Below are 18,287 nucleotides of genomic sequence, written 5' to 3' on the forward strand. Positions count from 1 at the left end.
AGCAGGATGTGCCTGTGGAGCTGTGCCCAGCAGTTCCCAGCAGGATGTGCCTGTGGAGCTGTGCCCAGCAGTGCCCAGCAGGATGGGCCTGTGGAGTTGTGCCCAGCAGTGCCCAGCAGGATGTGCCTGTGGAGCTGTGCCCAGCAGTGCCCAGCAGGATGGGCCTGTGGAGCTGGGCCCAGCAGCAGCAGCAGCAGCAGCAGGATGGGCCTGTGGAGCAGGGCCGGAGGAGGCCGTGGGGATGTGTGCAGGCCTGGAGCAGCCCTGCTCTGCAGCCAGGCTGGGAGAGCTGGGGCTGTCCAGCCTGGGGAGGAGCAGGGGCCGGGGAGGCCTCACTGTGGCCTTGCAGTGCCCAAAGGGGGCAGAGAGCAATGGGGAAGGGAAGGGTTTTAGATCAGAAGGGGGAGACTGGGATCAGATGTTCAGAGGAGCTGTGAAGGCAGTGAGACATTGGACCAGGCTGCCCAGAGAAGCTGTGGATGGCCTGGAACGTTCCAGGCCAGGCTGGGCAGGGCCCTGAGCACCCTGATCTGGTGGGTGGCAGCAGCAGCAGGGGATGGTTGAGGTGCCTCCATTGCCCTCTGGAACTCCATGGGTGGGCAGAGCAGACACCCGTTAGCTGGGCATGGAATGTTGCCCCTGGTTGCCAGGGGCACTCCTGCTCCCAAGGTTCTGTTGGCATGGACTCTGTTGACGGGTTGAACCCGAGCCAGTTGACGGGTTCTCTGCTGCACAGCAGACGTGGAGCATCCGTCTTCTCCATCCCGGCTGGGAATAGAGAGCAATTTGCTGACATTTGCGAGCCAAACTCTGCACTGACTGTACAGGTGAGGGCAGACGATTCTTGGAAAGGCTTCTGATGCTCGGGGGCTGGGCTGGGCTGCAGGATGGGTGGATGGGCTGCAGGTGGGCTCAAGTACCAGAGTCACGGATTCCCCTCTGGATTTGGACAGGAATTGGGGACTCCGGAATGGGAGTCTTGGGGCATGGGGGTGTTCAAGAAAACTGGCATTCCAAATAGATAATCTCCCCTCTACTTTTCTGATAGGTTTGGAAGAGTAGTTTTCTGTCACACCGAAAAATCTGCAGTGGGCTGCCTGAAGGAACCAAAGGGATTGATCACATCCCTGACGTTCCTTTTTTGGTGTTTGCCCCACTTATTTTGCTGGTGGTTTTTGATCAGAAACCACCATGAGCTCAGTAAGTACTTTGCTACTCAATGGAAACCTGATTCTTAAAACATTTTCCGGGGTACTTCTAGAAAGCATTTCAAGAGTTTGTAGCAAATGCAGAGGAACCTTTGAAAACTTCATGTAACTTGACATTCTGGAATAGTGAATGTTTTGAATCTCTGTGGGTGTTAGCAGTAGTGCAGAAATGCTTACGGTGGGGGCGGGAAGGTGCTGGAATTGGGAACTGGTCTTTTCATTCCCAAGCCATTGGGACAGGCTCGCTCTTGGGGAGGAGGTTTGTGGGAGATCAGGGGTGATGTCTTTTCCCTGATGTGATGTGCTCCGGTGGGAATGGCCCATAGCACCATTTGGTGTGTATTCCAGCCTTTTCAGGAGAGTTTTCTGTATCCTTGTGTGCTGTCATTGGTGTTGCAAAAACCGAGGTCTGTGTTGAGATTGGTGCCACAGAAAATGCTCAGGCTTTGTTCCCTGTCAGCGTCAGCGAAAGCGCCCTGGAGGAGCAGTTCGTTCCAGACCAGCTCGGAAACGGAGCAGGCTGCTGCCCTCCAGCGCAGGTGGAACTTCGCAGACGGAGCCAAGAGACCTTGAGGAAAGTGGTGCACCTGCCTTTGAGCCTGGTGAGAACAGAAACTGCTTCTGGAGGGTTGAAGACCATCTGGCCATGTGCTTTTGCCAGGTTCTAGGCCCTTTACTGGGGAGGAAGGGAACCTTGGGATTGAGGAAGCACCTGGAATGGCATCCCTAAACAGCAAGCCTTCTGACAACTGTCTGGGTGCTACTGAGCTCGATACACTGGCTGCTAGTGGCAGAGGAGCTGTGTAGCAAAAGTCCTCAAGTGCTGCTCAAAGCCCTGACTGTGTGTTCTGATGAGCTGGCAGTCACTGCAGCTGCCACAGTGGAGGGTGGCAAGCTGAGTTTGGGATCTCCCAAGCTGGATGAAGATGAGGGAAGCCTTTCAAAATACTGTGCCCCATCCTTCAAGGAACCAATCTACAGCATGGTACCATTAAATTGGTGTCCCCTCCATTGTTGGTTGGGATATGTTTTTTCCTGGTGTGCTAAACATTCCCTATATGAACTGAATAATCTGTTGATGTGAACATCCTGTATGCTGTTGTCATCCAACAGAAGTTGTGTGGAGCTCAGCTGCTCTTCCTGTTGTTTTGTCCCTTCAGAGGGACAGGGCTGGCAATGCACCCTGTGGACTGTTGAGGGCAAAGCTTGAGTGAAATGTGGTACACGTTCCTGAAAAAAGAGACCGAGGGCACAATGAATCCAACCACAGCCTGTTCTACAGTGGCAGCCCACCTAATTCCTTAGTAATCTCTGACCTTGGTTCTAATGTTCTCCCTTTTCAGCTGGTGGAGAATTCATAGATATCACAGCTGAATCTGCAGAGCCTGAGGTCATCGCTATCAGTGAAAATGAGTCTCCTGTGGTAAGTACTGAAGGGCACACTCCTCTCCATCTTGCATTCAAATTAGTTTTCTTGTCTGTCTTCTGGAATCTTACTGAGTACTCTGGCCTCAAGGGTTGAAAGAAGGCTCTGATTTATCACTTTAGACACAGTTCCCAGTCAGCCCCAAACACACTCATGAACACATCAGCATGCCTGAGAAGTGCTTGCAGAGAGTGGGTGAACAACCTAAAAGAGGTTGTTGCTTCCCTGATTTTAAGGAGAGCACAGGAAGTCTTTGACTTCCCAAGTAAGAAGTTTTTAGCTGCAACATCAGCTTAAGGAATCTCTGTCATTGAGCTGTAAAATGCAACTACAGCTGACTGGGGTATGCACTAATTCTGTTTCTTATTCCAAGAAGTCTTTAAAATGGTCACATTTGGAATTTTTTCATTTTCCCCCTGCTATCTTAAAAGAATATGCTTGGATCCAGTCCACAGTGCAGTGTATCTGCTCAAATTTGGGATGCCACTGCTGCTGTGCAATACAGAAACGTGCAGCAAGCAGCACGGGAGTTTTATCCTGACAGGGCTGTTCCTGAACCTTTGCAAAGAAAAGGCCTCAAGTTTTACAACACGATTTTCATGACCCAGCTCCATGTGCACCAAACACAAGAGCAGGTTTGGGTATGGGGTTTTTTCTCCTCACTAGTTGTTCACATGCTAAGTAGTGTTCAGGCTGTCACAGGTGAAATTGCCAGTTTGGGGGAGAAAGAGAGGAAGAAATGGCTCCAGCCCAAATCCAATTATGGAACTGAAAAAGGGAAGCAGGGAGTAGAGTGTTCAGGTGGATCCTAAGTGCCTCCATTTCTACCCCATTTCAGGACAGGGAGCAGAGCCAGCAGCAGCCTCATCTTTCCAGAGCATCAGAGAATTCTGTTGAGCCACGGGCAAGGAATGATGAAGAGGAACCAATAGAAGATGATGGGTATGTGAGAGAGAAAGTGTCTATCAAAACAGTAATTTCAGATAAGTGGTTGAAAGAGGTTTTTGCCAAGCTTTTGGGTTCTGCCTAGCTCTGTGCAAGTACTTCAGACCTGGAATACAGTGGCCTGCCTGGAAGAGAATTAAAATAAGCCCAGCAAAATCCAGCAGAAGCCTTTCTTCTCTGTTTGTGATGCTTTAACTTCTTAGAAGCTGTCCATCTAACATTGAATGTAAGAGAATGGCTGGCCACACTGAAATGCTTGCCGTCCATAAAAATTCTTGGAATGATTGTGTTTCTGAGCTGGGATGTTGCTGAATCAGAATAGGGGATGTATAAAGTGCCAATGTTTTCTTTGTTGGTAACCTTTGGTGCCCAGTGAAATTCTTCTCTCCATATTTAAATGGCTGCATGTTCTTCTGGTTCTGCTCTCTGTTAGTGCACGGCCAGCAGGTCCTGCTAGTCCTCCGATGAAGGAGGGTGACAACTCTCAGGTGCAGGACAGGGAGCAGAGCCAGCAGTACCCACTTGGCTCCAGAGAGGCAGAGAGTTCAGCTGAGCTACGGGCGAGTGACAACGACGAGGAACCAAGAGATAACAATGAGTATGTGACTGATGGAGAGTCTCTCCAAAGTGTAATTTCTGATATATGGTAGACACAGGTTTTTCCAGTCTTTTGGGTTCTACTTGGTTCTCTTTGGAGAATTCTTACTTGAAATGTTGTGTCTTATCTGAAAGAGAAATAACAGTAGGAAAACCCCTAAAACCCAGCAAAATCCTGGAGAAACCTTTCTTCTCCATTCAGGAAGTCATTATTGAATGTTTCTTACATTATGGATTGCACTGAAATGCTTGCAGTACATAAAAGCTCTTGCACTGACTGTGCTTCTGGGTTGGGATGTTTCTTAATCAGAACAAGGGTTTGTTTCAATTTTTGCAATTGTATGTCTTGGAAGCCCTCTTTGCACTGGGAAATTGACAGCTGCATGTTCTTCTGGTTCTGCTCCCTCTAGTGCATGGACAGCACGTCTCATTAGTCCTCCGATTTGTGAGAATGACAATGCAGAGGTGAGGATCCACAGCCCTTGCTGGGAGGCTCCAACTTGCCCATCCCTCCAAGTCCTTTCTTGATGGTGTCCATAGAGCGAGACGCCCTTTCCAGGATGACACTGGCAGATCAGTGTGTTTCCTATAGTTCTACAGCATTGAGTGACAGACTGCACGTAGTTTGCCTGGTGCCAATAGAGAAGCAAATTGGAATTCTGTGCTCCAAATTCCTATTGTGGTTTCTATTTTTTAGCAGCTGTCTATCTAACACAAAGCGTTTAGACGAATCATTTGGCCTTTTGGGGAAGAAAGAGGGAAAGAAAGGACTCCAGGCCAAATCAACTTAGGGAACTGATACATGAGAGCAGGTTTTTCAGGAATATTCAGGCAGCTCCTAATCTGTCTCCATTTTTACCCCATTGCTGGGAGCAGAGCCAGCAACATCCACTTGGTTCCAGAGAAGCAGAAAATGAAGCTGAAGTACCGGCGAATGACAGTGAAGAGGAACCAGAAGATATTGAAATGTATGTGACAGATAAAGTGTGTCTTCAAAGTCTAATTTCTGATACATGGTAGAAACAGGTTTCTGCCAAGCTTTATGGTTTTTCTTCCCTGTTCATGAACTCCTAATTAAATGTATCTTTCAGTAACACTTTAGTAACACTGAAGAGGCTGAAGTACATAAAACTAATTGAAAGGGGGCGGGAATGTTTCTAAATTAGAATAAGGGGTGTTTTACTTTTTGGCATTTCTCTATCAGTAACCTGTCATGAATGGTGAAATTAATGTTCTAATGTTCTAATGCTGCATGTTCTTTCTGCACCTGTTCTCTATAGCACAAGGCCCTCTAGTAGTCTCCTCTGCGTGATTTGCATGAGATGCTACTCACAGGTAAGGATCCACATGTTTTTGTCCTGACACATTAGTGGGAGGGGAAAGAACAAAAAGGGGAGCTGCGCAACTGAGCTGTTTGGGTGGGTGCCACGGGCAGCTGGCTGGAAGCACAGCCCCTTCTGGGAAGCTCCAACTTGCACATCCTTCCAAGTGCCTCCTTGGTGGTGTCCTTAGAGGGAGAAGCCCTTTCCAGCAATGGCACTGGAAGATCTGTGTGTTCCTTGTAGTTCTAGCATTGACTGATAGAATTCTTTACTCACAAATTTCTGTTGTGGCTTCCTTCCTTCAGCAGCTGTTCATCTAAGATGAAGTGTTAAGGTTATCATAGCAGAATTTGCCAGTTTTGGGGAGAACAAGGGAAAGGAAGAGCTCCAGGTCAAATCTGAATAGGGAACAGGAACAGGGGACCAGGGAGGAGGCTGTTCAGGGGGTTCCTAAGCTGCCTCTCTTTCTACCCTGTTGCAGCAATGAGAGCAGAATCAGCAGCACCCACTTCTTTGTTTTTCAGGGCAGCAGCTCTTTGTGCTACTGCTTTGAATGTTCCCAACCAAACATAGAGGGTGATACCCTACCCTTGCTCACCTCCCCTGCTGTAACTGCTTTCTGAGCTGAGGCTTGTGTGAAGCACCAGTGGGCTCACCAAATCTAATTGTATCTTCTTTTCTCTCCCTTCCCATGTGTTCCCTTCCCATCAATGGAAGCTTCTTGAAGGTGAGTTGATGTTTTACAATTGGTAATGGACTTTTACCTAAAAGGTAATAGTTATTTTTGTTGTTCTTTTCCAAGAAAGTCGAGCAGCAGGGATTGAAACTGCTTTTTAGCAAAAGGCAAAGCACTGGGCTAAAGCCTCTGGCCAGTGTCTCAGAGAACAGATGCAATGTGCGTGTGATGGCCTCTGTCAGTCACAGTGGGAAATCCCTGCAAGAAAAGTGGTAGCTGAATACTTATGCAGAAGGAACTTTTTAAGTGGTAACACTTTCTGCACTTTTAGCTGATTGGTGGTTGATTAGTGTGACATGGACACTGGAGTTGCAGAGGTCACCATTGCCTGCGGTTTCTGAGAGTTAAAGAGCAAACAGCATTTCTTGACCCTTTGGCTGTTACAGACCAGGCCATTAGAAATGGTTCTCCCTGTAACTTGGTCAATATGTTGTCCACAAAAATTGGACTTGTTGCTGGGGTGCAACAGGTAAATAATGATACACTTGAGGGAGACATTGGTTGTTTGTTTCAGTGTTTCACCAGTCTGGGTGCTCAGTGATATTTCACAGATCTGACACACCCACTATCAAAATAACTTCTCTTATTCATAAATTTAAACAAACAAGAAATTAGCTGTAACTGGTTGCAAGTGACAAGGTTATCTTCTGAGCTAGTATTCTGTCTCCTTTTGGTTAGTGATTGTCTCACTTCTCACTGTAATTAGTCCACTCAGTGCATTGCTCAGTCTCCCTCTTCTTTTGGGCTGGGGGGTTAATCTTGAGTTGCTGCTCCATGAGTCGGGGCTCACCATCTCCCCCTGCAGGAATTACTTTTTACCAGTCAGAGCTGATTTCAGGAGAGTTGGGTTTCTTAGTTTCTTCCTTATCTTGGGAGTTGTGCCAGATGTCCATGTGGCCCCTCAATTCTGCAGTTTTTGTGTCCACTCTCAGTGGGCATCCTTCTCCCCAAGCTTTGTTAAGCCTTCCCTGGCTCTGAGCTCCTTGAAGCATGTCAAGCCCTGAACCTTAACAAGGCAATTCTACCAACAAGGAATTTGCCCATGGGCAGCACTTAGATCTTGTTTGTGAGTTGTTGTCTATTTAATGGAATAAATCTCCCTTCCAGCTGATTTGGCTTGCAGGTGTACAATGATCTGACCTAGAAACACACAGAGCATCCCTCCTTAAGAAATCTTTTACATGTTCTGCATTTTGCATCACATATAACTTATGAAAATTAAATTACAGTTTATCGACAGCAAAAGAGAAGGGCCACCCTGAAGAGACATGGACAGGTGGATGGCTCTGGTAATGGAACAGGAGCTAATGATGCACCTGGTGCTGACTCAGCCCCTGCAGAACAGGGAGCAGCAGAGGAGGGAACTTCACTTTCAGAGTATGTATGCCTCATGCCCCTACCAAACGTGAATTGTTTTACCTTTTTTTTTGTTTTCTGCATCGGACTAACTTATACTGCTGTGCCTGGTTTATTTTTGAAGCCTTCCCATACTCTATGTATTTCCCTCCCTCTCCCATTTTGCATGATGATCAAATGATACCATTTGCATTTTGGGAGAAAAAGGCAGCCCAGGGCAGATGTACAACCTTGCACAGAACCTGAGAGATGAGTGTGGGGGTATGGAGATGGGAATTACTTGCATCAAATCCGAGAGCTGGGTGACTGACTACACCTTTCTTCTAGTGAAACCAGGACACCCTTTCCCTCAGGACAGGGAGACCCCAAATCCTCATTAAATGCAGCACACAGAGACTTAAAGAGAGCTGGGTTCTTCAGAGGAAATGTGTCATGGCTAGTCAGTGCAGTTGCATGATTATGTGAGATGTTATGTATCAATAACTATTGAAGTGTGCTGATCTTAACAGCTGCGTGTTCTTTCTCGTTCTGTTCCCTCAAGTGCACAGCAAGGAGTTGTCATTAGGTGTCCCATTTGCATGGATTCTTACTCAGAGGTAAGGATCCACCTGTGATGGTCCTTTCTGCTTTGTGGGAGGAGAAAGCCAGAAGGGGAGCTGCACAAGTCAGTTGGATGATGTGGGGTGCTGTGGGCAGCTGGCTGGAAGCACAGCCCTTGCTGTGAAGCTCCACAAGTCACTTCTTGGTGAAGTGAAACCAGCAGATCTGATAGTCCCTTGTAATTTTTATTCCAGGTGCTTTAAGTCTCATTTGCCTGGTGCCAATAGAGCAGCACACTCAAATTCTTTCCTCTCAATACCTGTGATTTTCTTTCCTTCAGATTTTACAACGTGGACGACTGATTGTGGCAACCATGTGTGGCCATGTCTTCTGCAGCGAGTGCCTCCCTGTTGCCCTGGAGACTATCGGCGCGTGCCCAACCTGCAGGGTGGAACTTACTCCAGATCTATACCACCCCATTTATATATGAGTACTTCTGCTTCTCAGGACAGACTCAGATAGATTTGGACTATAGGCAGTGTAGAGAGTTGTTTCTTTATGTATATAGTTCTTCCTGTATATAGTTTCATTTTTGCTCAATTCAATTATAAATAAAGTTTTGAATAGTTGAAATATTGTCTGTCTGCTCTTCTGTGTTGGACTGTGCTGATAGGCAGAGATGTTGTGTAACAGGTGGAAGTAAGGCTCTTGGTAGAGCAGTCAGAAGCTTGTTCTTTTCCTCTCCCTGTAGTCATTGATTTGGGGGCAATGTGCTAGAGCCACAAGCTTTGTAGTTCTTGTGGCCAGCGTGTGTTGTACGGGGAAAAAGAAGCAGGGCCTGCTCGGGGTGAGAGGGATCCGATTTCTCAGGGCAGACTCTGGTGCACGCTTTGGTGAAAATGTGCTGATTTCATAGCTCAGAAGATAGAAGAGTAGCAGGTTGTGCACACATCCAAAGAAAGCAAGGTTCTTTGAGAATAACTGGTACATTAACAAACTGCTGCTTTGAGTGTTGTAAGGTTTCATTAGAATTAGAATCTGGAGGCTTTTGAAGGAATGTGGTTTTGAATGCATATAGTTGGTAGCTGACTTTGAGCTGTTGGCAGTACAAGTGTGTTGTAGCTCCAGTTCCTTCAATTACAGCCAGACAGTCCTAAGTTCCACTGAAGAGAAATGCAATTGTCCAGAGATAAATTCACTGGACATAAGAGAGGAAAGAAAATGATTCTGTTATCCAAAAGTAATAAAGAGACAAAGGCAGATCTCAGCTAGAAATGCAACTGTAAATTCATTGTACCATGAAACAGAAAACTCAGATGAACAAATTGAACTGAGGTCCTCTGTGTGTTTAAAGTTGGTCATCTATGTGGACATGTATCCTTTATTTTGGTTTTTAATTTTTGTCTTTAGTGTGTTATTTATCTGCTTCCTCAGTCATATCTCAAGATGTCTTAATATCACCATATTTAGGCAGAGGTAGTAATAAACAAGGTTCATTGTACCCCCTATTTTTATGTGGCTTGATCTTAATAAAAAAATGAAAACATTTGTATTGTCCTGATAAAGTGATCTTTTGATTTTTGTTTTTAAGAAAAACTACTTGAGTTGTCAAAATTACTCAAAGATATTTCTTCAACAGATACAAATAAAATCATGTACTTACAGGATGGCCATAAAGTTTAGAGCGGTGCTTTCTGTTTCCCATTTTTGCTAGACTTTTAGCTACTTGGTGGATGCAACGACAGTAAGCAGAAATGTCTTTCTAAATTGTCTAAATTGTCTTTCTAAACTAAATTGTCTAAATTGTCTTTCTAAAAGCTGTATTCCTAGGTGACATGCAAGGCCAGGTATTCTCAGTCAAGAGAGCAATTGTTGGTAAAGTAAGTTTGATCTTAAGTAACCTGCAATGAAATGGCACTGCGCTGATTTTACAATAGGTTTAAACAGATGTTAGTATGGCTCAACAGCATAAGCTGAGGCAATTTTCTTTGAATATTTTGGTATATGGTTAATAATTAACCCTTTTCTTGTCTAAACAAATATATATAATTTTTAGAAAGTATTGATCTTGGAATGCACTGAATAGCAAAAGGTAACTGAAGAGTTGAAGCACTGGTTTCAGTCTTGGTGTGCAGTTGTCAGCTGAAGGAAAAGCACATTTTCAGCTCATTTCATCATTGATCTGTAGGCATAGGAGAAGTGGGGTTTTTGAGCTTTGAAAAGCCAGACCAGAAAGAAAGCATATTTACATGGTTCATTTCTCATAATCAGTGCTTTGGGAGTCATACAAGGTGCTTAATTATTCATATATTAAATGTATGTTTGGAATTGCTTTAGCATCTTAGCATTTTTATGTAAAGTGTTAAATCTCCTTTGGGATTTTTCAAAAAATGGAAAAGTCATCCCTCCCATACTTCAACACTCACCATGCTGTCAATTACCCAAAAGGATGGATTGTAATAACAGAGAAACTTTTGTAAGAAATGAGCCGCCTGACGTAGAGCATGAGCGGAACAAATCCTTGTGCTCTCCACAGCACTGGGTCAATTCCCACCGTTCTCCCCACAGCACAGAGCACCCAGCAGGACCAGGGCCTGAGATGGGTTCCCTGCTGCTCTCAGGAGCCCCAGCCCACCCTTCTGAATGCAGGTGCCGTGGCAGAGTGGCTGGAAGGAAAACTGAGCAGTAATTCTGCTGCTTCTGCTGTGTCACCTTCCACAGCAGAGCAGGGCCTCAGGAGGAAGGTGCTGTCCCCGGGAGCAGAGCAAAACTCCTCAGCCCTGTTGGGAAATTCTGATAGAGGAGTAGTTGAAGACCTGAAAATGTCAAGACTTCAGAGACTTGAAATAAGGATCAGACTGCTTAGATCTTTTCATCAGTTTGGAAAAAACCCAATAAACTTGGATTTTGTTTTATTTGCTATTTACTAGGTTTAAAGTTAAAACACTCTGGTAGGAGTTAAAACAGCAACAGACTAATAAACCTGGAGGAGGAGGGTTAAGGAAGGGTTTAACTTTCCTTCTGATTGGGGGAGGTGTGGTTTGGTGAGGTTTCTTTAGCCACAGAAGGCTCCAGTGATGCCTGGGTTGCTCAGGCTGAGGGTGGCAAGAGGTGCAGCTCTGTCCCTGCTCTACCCCTGAGGCCTCACGTGTGGAGCTGTGCCCGGCCATGCCCAGCAGTGCCCAGCAGGATGTGCCTGTGGAGCTGTGCCCAGCAGTGCCCAGCAGGATGGGCCTGTGGAGCTGTGCCCAGCAGCAGCAGCAGCAGCAGCAGCAGCAGGATGTGCCTGTGGAGCTGGGCCCAGCAGCAGCAGCAGCAGCAGGATGGGCCTGTGGAGCAGGGCCGGAGGAGGCCGTGGGGATGTGTGCAGGCCTGGAGCAGCCCTGCTCTGCAGCCAGGCTGGGAGAGCTGGGGCTGTCCAGCCTGGGGAGGAGCAGAGGCCGGGAAGGCCTCACTGTGGCCTTGCAGTGCCCAAAGGGGGCAGAGAGAGATGGGGAAGGGAAGGGTTTTAGATCAGAAGGGGGAGACTGGGATCAGATGTTCAGAGGAGCTGTGAAGGCAGTGAGACATTGGACCAGGCTGCCCAGAGAAGCTGTGGATGGCCTGGAACGTTCCAGGCCAGGCTGGGCAGGGCCCTGAGCACCCTGATCTGGTGGGTGGCAGCAGCAGCAGGGGATGGTTGAGGTGCCTCCATTGCCCTCTGGAACTCCATGGGTGGGCAGAGCAGACACCCGTTAGCTGGGCATGGAATCTTGCCCCTGGTTGCCAGGGGCACTCCTGCTCCCAAGGTTCTGTTGGCATGGACTCTGTTGACGGGTTGAACCCGAGCCAGTTGACGGGTTCTCTGCTGCACAGCAGACGTGGAGCATCCGTCTTCTCCATCCCGGCTGGGAATAGAGAGCGATTTGCTGACATTTGCGAGCCAAACTCTGCACTGACTGTACAGGTGAGGGCAGACGATTCTTGGAAAGGCTTCTGATGCTCGGGGGCTGGGCTGGGCTGCAGGATGGGTGGATGGGCTGCAGGTGGGCTCAAGTACCAGAGTCACGGATTCCCCTCTGGATTTGGACAGGAATTGAGGACTCCGGAATGGGAGTCTTGGGGCATGGGGGTGTTCAAGAAAACTGGCATTCCAAATAGATAATCTCCCCTCTACTTTTCTGATAGGTTTGGAAGAGTAGTTTTCTGTCACACCGAAAAATCTGCAGTGGGCTGCCTGAAGGAACCAAAGGGATTGATCACATCCCTGACGTTCCTTTTTTGGTGTTTGCCCCACTTATTTTGCTGGTGGTTTTTGATCAGAAACCACCATGAGCTCAGTAAGTACTTTGCTACTCAATGGAAACCTGATTCTTAAAACATTTTCCGGGGTACTTCTAGAAAGCATTTCAAGAGTTTGTAGCAAATGCAGAGGAACCTTTGAAAACTTCATGTAACTTGATATTCTGGAATAGTGAAGGTTTTGAATCTCTGTGGGTGTTAGCAGTAGTGCAGAAATGCTTACGGTGGGGGCGGGAAGGTGCTGGAATTGGGAACTGGTCTTTTCATTCCCAAGCCATTGGGACAGGCTCGCTCTTGGGGAGGAGGTTTGTGGGAGATCAGGGGTACTGTCTTTTCCCTGATGTGAAGTGCTCCGGTGGGAATGGCCCATAGCACCATTTGGTGTGTATTCCAGCCTTTTCAGGAGAGTTTTCTGTATCCTTGTGTGCTGTCATTGGTGTTGCAAAAACCGAGGTCTGTGTTGAGATTGTTGCCACAGAAAATGCTCAGGCTTTGTTCCCTGTCAGCGTCAGCGAAAGCGCCCTGGAGGAGCAGTTCGTTCCAGATCAGCTCGGAAACGGAGCAGGCTGCTGCCCTCCAGCGCAGGTGGAACTTCGCAGACGGAGCCAAGAGACCTTGAGCAAAGTGGTGCACCTGCCTTTGAGCCTGGTGAGAACAGAAACTGCTTCTGGAGGGTTGAAGACCATCTGGCCATGTGCTTTTGCCAGGTTCTAGGCCCTTTACTGGGGAGGAAGGGAACCTTGGGATTGAGGAAGCACCTGGAATGGCATCCCTAAACAGCAAGCCTTCTGACAACTGTCTGGGTGCTACTGAGCTCGATACACTGGCTGCTAGTGGCAGAGGAGCTGTGTAGCAAAAGTCCTCAAGTGCTGCTCAAAGCCCTGACTGTGTGTTCTGATGAGCTGGCAGTCACTGCAGCTGCCACAGTGGAGGGTGGCAAGCTGAGTTTGGGATCTCCCAAGCTGGATGAAGATGAAGAAAACCTGTCATTAGCTGTGGCCCATCCTTCAGGGGAACATGTACAGCATGATACTTCAAAATGAGGATCCCCTCTATGATTACACCTTTGGTGGCGCTTTTTTTTCCCTGTGTGCTAAACATTCCTATATATGAACTGAATAATCTGTTGATGTGAACCTCCTGTAAGTTGTTGTCATCCAACAGAAGTTGTGTGGAGCTCAGCTGCTCTTCCTGTTGTTTTGTCCCTTCAGAGGGACAGGGCTGGCAATGCACCCTGTGGACTGTTGAGGGCAAAGCTTGAGTGAAATGTGGTACACGTTCCTGAAAAAAGAGACCGAGGGCACAATGAATCCAACCACAGCCTGTTCTACAGTGGCAGCCCACCTAATTCTTTAGTTATCTCTGACCTTGGCTCTTTCTCTTTTTCAACTGGTGAAGACCTCATAGATCTCACCGGTGATGACATCATAGATCTCACAGGTGACGACATCATCGATCTCACAGGTGATGACATCATCGATCTCACTGGTGAAGAAGTCATGGATCTCACAGGTGACAACATCATTGATCTCACTGGTGAAGACATCATTGATCTCACTGGTGAAGAAGTCATCGATCTCACAGGTGACAACATCATCGATCTCACTGGTGATGACATCATAGATCTCACTAGTGAAGAAGTCATCGATCTCACAGGTGACGACATCATTGATCTCACTGGTGAAGAAGTCATCGATCTCACACGTGAAGAAGTCATCGATCTCACAAGTGAAGAAGTCATTGATCTCACAGGTGACGACATCATCGATCTCACAGGTGAAGAAGTCATCGATCTCACAGGTGACGACATCATTGGTCTCACAGGTGAAGAAGTCATCGATCTCACAGGTGACGACATCATCGATCTCACAGGTGAAGAAGTCATCGATCTCACAGGTGACGACATCATCGATCTCACAGGTGACGACGTCATTGATCTCACTGGTGAAGAAGTCATCGATCTCACAGGTGAAGAAGTCATCGATCTCACAGGTGACAACATCATTGGTCTCACAGGTGAAGAAGTCATCGATCTCACAGGTGAAGACATCATCGATCTCACAGGTGAAGAAGTCATCGATCTCACAGGTGATGACATCATTGATCTCACAGGTGATGACATCATTGATCTCACTGGTGAAGAAGTTATCGATCTCACAGGTGAAGAAGTCATCGATCTCACAGGTGACGACATCATCGATCTCACAGGTGAAGAACTCATGGATCTCACAGGTGATGACATCATAGATCTCAGAGGTGAAGAAGTCATGGATCTTACAGGTGACGACATCATCGATCTCACTGGTGAAGAAGTTATGGATCTCACAGGTGATGACATCATAGACCTCACAAGTAAAGTATTCATCGATGTAACAGGTGAAGAAGTCATCGATCTCACCGGTGAATCTTCAGAGCCTGAAGCCATCACTGTCAGTGGCGATGAGTCTCCTGTGGTAAGTAGTGAAGGGCACATTCCTCTCCATCTTGCATTCAAATTAATTTTCTTGTCTGTCTTACTTACTTACTTACTGAGTACTCTGGCCTCAAGGGTTGAAAGAAGGCTCTGATTTGTCACTTTAGACACAGTTCCCAGTCAGCCCCAAACACACTCATGAACACATCAGCATGCCTGAGAAGTGCTTGCAGAGAGTGGGTGAACAACCTAAAAGAGGTTGTTGCTTCCCTGATTTTAAGGAGAGCACAAGAAGTCTTTGACTTCCCAAGTAAGAAGTTTTTAGCTGCAACATCTGCTTAAGGAATCTCTGTCATTGAGCTGTAAAATGCAACTACAGCTGACTGGGGTATGCACTAATTCTGTTTCTTATTCCAAGAAGTCTTTAAAATGGTCACATTTGGAATTTTTTCATTTTCCCCCTGCTATCTTAAAAGAATATGCTTGGATCCAGTCCACAGTGCAGTGTATCTGCTCAAATTTGGGATGCCACTGCTGCTGTGCAATACAGAAACGTGCAGCAAGCAGCACGGGAGTTTTATCCTGACAGGGCTGTTCCTGAACCTTTGCAAAGAAAAGGCCTCAAGTTTTACAACACGATTTTCATGACCCAGCTCCATGTGCACCAAACACAAGAGCAGGTTCGGGTATGGGGTTTTTTCTCCTCACTAGTTGTTCACATGCTAAGTAGTGTTCAGGCTGTCACAGGTGAAACTGCCAGTTTGGGGGAGAAAGAGAGGAAGAAATGGCTCCAGCCCAAATCCAATTATGGAACTGAAAAAGGGAAGCAGGGAGTAGAGTGTTCAGGTGGTTCCTAAGTGCCTCCATTTCTACCCCATTTCAGGACAGGGAGCAGAGCCAGCAGCAGCCTCATCTTTCCAGAGCATCAGAGAATTCTGTTGAGCCACGGGCAAGGAATGATGAAGAGGAACCAATAGAAGATGATGGGTATGTGAGAAAGTGTCTATCAAAACAGTAATTTCAGATAAGTGGTTGAAAGAGGTTTTTGCCAAGCTTTTGGGTTCTGCCTAGCTCTGTGCAAGTACTTCAGACCTGGAATACAGTGGCCTGCCTGAAGAGAATTAAAATAAGCCCAGCAAAATCCAGCAGAAGCCTTTCTTCTCTGTTTGTGAAGCTTTAACTTCTTAGAAGTGTCCATCTAACATTTGAATGTAAGAGAATGGCTGGCCACACTGAAATGCTTGCTGTCCATAAAAATTCTTGAATGATTGTGTTTCTGAGCTGGGATGTTGCTGAATCAGAATAGGGGAAGTATAAAAGTGCCAATGTTTTCTTTGTTGGTAATCTTTGGTACCGTGAATAAATGGCTGCATGTTCTCCTGGTTCTCTCTCTCTAGTGATTGGCTGCAATTTAATCTGAACATCCAGTTTGGTCAGATGAGGATGCAGAGGTGAGGATCCACATTTTCTTGTCCTTTCTGGTCTATGGGAGGGAAAGGGACAAAAGGGGAGCTGCACAACTCAGTTGTTTGAGGGGGGTGCCATGGGCAGCAGGCTGGAAGCACAGCCTTTGTAGGAAGCTCCCACTTGAACATCCCTCCAAGTGCCTCCTGGTGGTGTCCATAGAGGGAGAAGCCCTTTCCAGGATGGCACTGGCAGATCTGTGTTCCTTGTAGTTCTAGCATTAAGTAGCAGATTGCACATACTCCAAATCCAGTTTGTTTGGTGCCAATGGAGAATTCCAGCAAACTGGAATTCTTTACTCCAGTGTCTGGTATGATTTCTATTCTCAGCAGCCATTCATCCAACATGAAGTGTCAGGGCTTTTACTGCAGAAATTTCCCTTCTTGGGGCTAAAAGGGAAAGAAAGCTTCTAGCCCAAATTCAACCAGGAAACTGACACAGGGAAGGAGGATAGAGTTGTTTTGAGCGGTTCCTACTCTGGCTTCATTTTTACCCACTGCAGGCCGGGAGCAGCACCCAGCAGACTCACTTCGTTCCAGGTAAGCAGAGAATTCAGCTCGGTCCAGGGCAACTCGTGACGAAGAGTAACCAAGAGATAATGACGGGTATGTGAGAGTAAAATCTTCTCTAAATTTTCTAACTTCTGATCCATGTAAGGAACACATTTTTCCAAGCTTTGGGTTCTGCAGAAGTTTGTGCAGAAGCTTCAGACCTGGAATATAGTGGCCTGTCTGGCAGAGAAGTAAGTAAAAGAGTCCAAAAATGCACATGCAAAATCAGCTGAAACCTTGTTTTCTTTTATGAAGTCATGGTTGAATTATTTGTTACTGTATGGCCATATATGCTGAAATACTTGCAGCTCATAGCAGCTTGGGGGAAACACTTGTGGAGCTGGGCTGGGATGTGCTAATCTGAATAGGTGTTACATGTTGCTAATCTCTGCCTGCAGTGAATTCTTGGTTCTGTGCTCAAATGGCTGCATGCTCTTTCTGGTTCCTCTAGTGCACGGCGTGTGTTGTACGGGGAAAAAGAAGCAGGGCCTGCTCGGGGTGAGAGGGATCCGATTTCTCAGGGCAGACTCTGGTGCACGCTTTGGTGAAAATGTGCTGATTTCCATAGCTCAGAAGATAGAAAGAGTAGCAGGTTGTGCACACATCCAAAGAAAGCAAGGTTCTTTGAGAATAACTGGTACATTAACAAACTGCTGCTTTGAGTGTTGTAAGGTTTCATTAGAATTAGAATCTGGAGGCTTTTGAAGGAATGTGGTTTTGAATGCATATAGTTGGTAGCTGACTTTGAGCTGTTGGCAGTACAAGTGTGTTGTAGCTCCAGTTCCTTCAATTACAGCCAGACAGTCCTAAGTTCCACTGAAGAGAAATGCAATTGTCCAGAGATAAATTCACTGGACATAAGAGAGGAAAGAAAATGATTCTGTTATCCAAAAGTAATAAAGAGACAAAGGCAGATCTCAGCTAGAAATGCAACTGTAAATTCATTGTACCATGAAACAGAAAACTCAGATGAACAAATTGAACTGAGGTCCTCTGTGTGTTTAAAGTTGGTCATCTATGTGGACATGTATCCTTTATTTTGGTTTTTAATTTTTGTCTTTAGTGTGTTATTTATCTGCTTCCTCAGTCATATCTCAAGATGTCTTAATATCACCATATTTAGGCAGAGGTAGTAATAAACAAGGTTCATTGTACCCCCTATTTTTATGTGGCTTGATCTTAATAAAAAAATGAAAACATTTGTATTGTCCTGATAAAGTGATCTTTTGATTTTTGTTTTTAAGAAAAACTACTTGAGTTGTCAAAATTACTCAAAGATATTTCTTCAACAGATACAAATAAAATCATGTACTTACAGGATGGCCATAAAGTTTAGAGCGGTGCTTTCTGTTTCCCATTTTTGCTAGACTTTTAGCTACTTGGTGGATGCAACGACAGTAAGCAGAAATGTCTTTCTAAATTGTCTAAATTGTCTTTCTAAACTAAAT

This window comes from Molothrus ater, unplaced genomic scaffold, assembly GCF_012460135.2.
Source record: "Molothrus ater isolate BHLD 08-10-18 breed brown headed cowbird unplaced genomic scaffold, BPBGC_Mater_1.1 matUn_MA512, whole genome shotgun sequence".
Taxonomy (NCBI): domain Eukaryota; kingdom Metazoa; phylum Chordata; class Aves; order Passeriformes; family Icteridae; genus Molothrus; species Molothrus ater.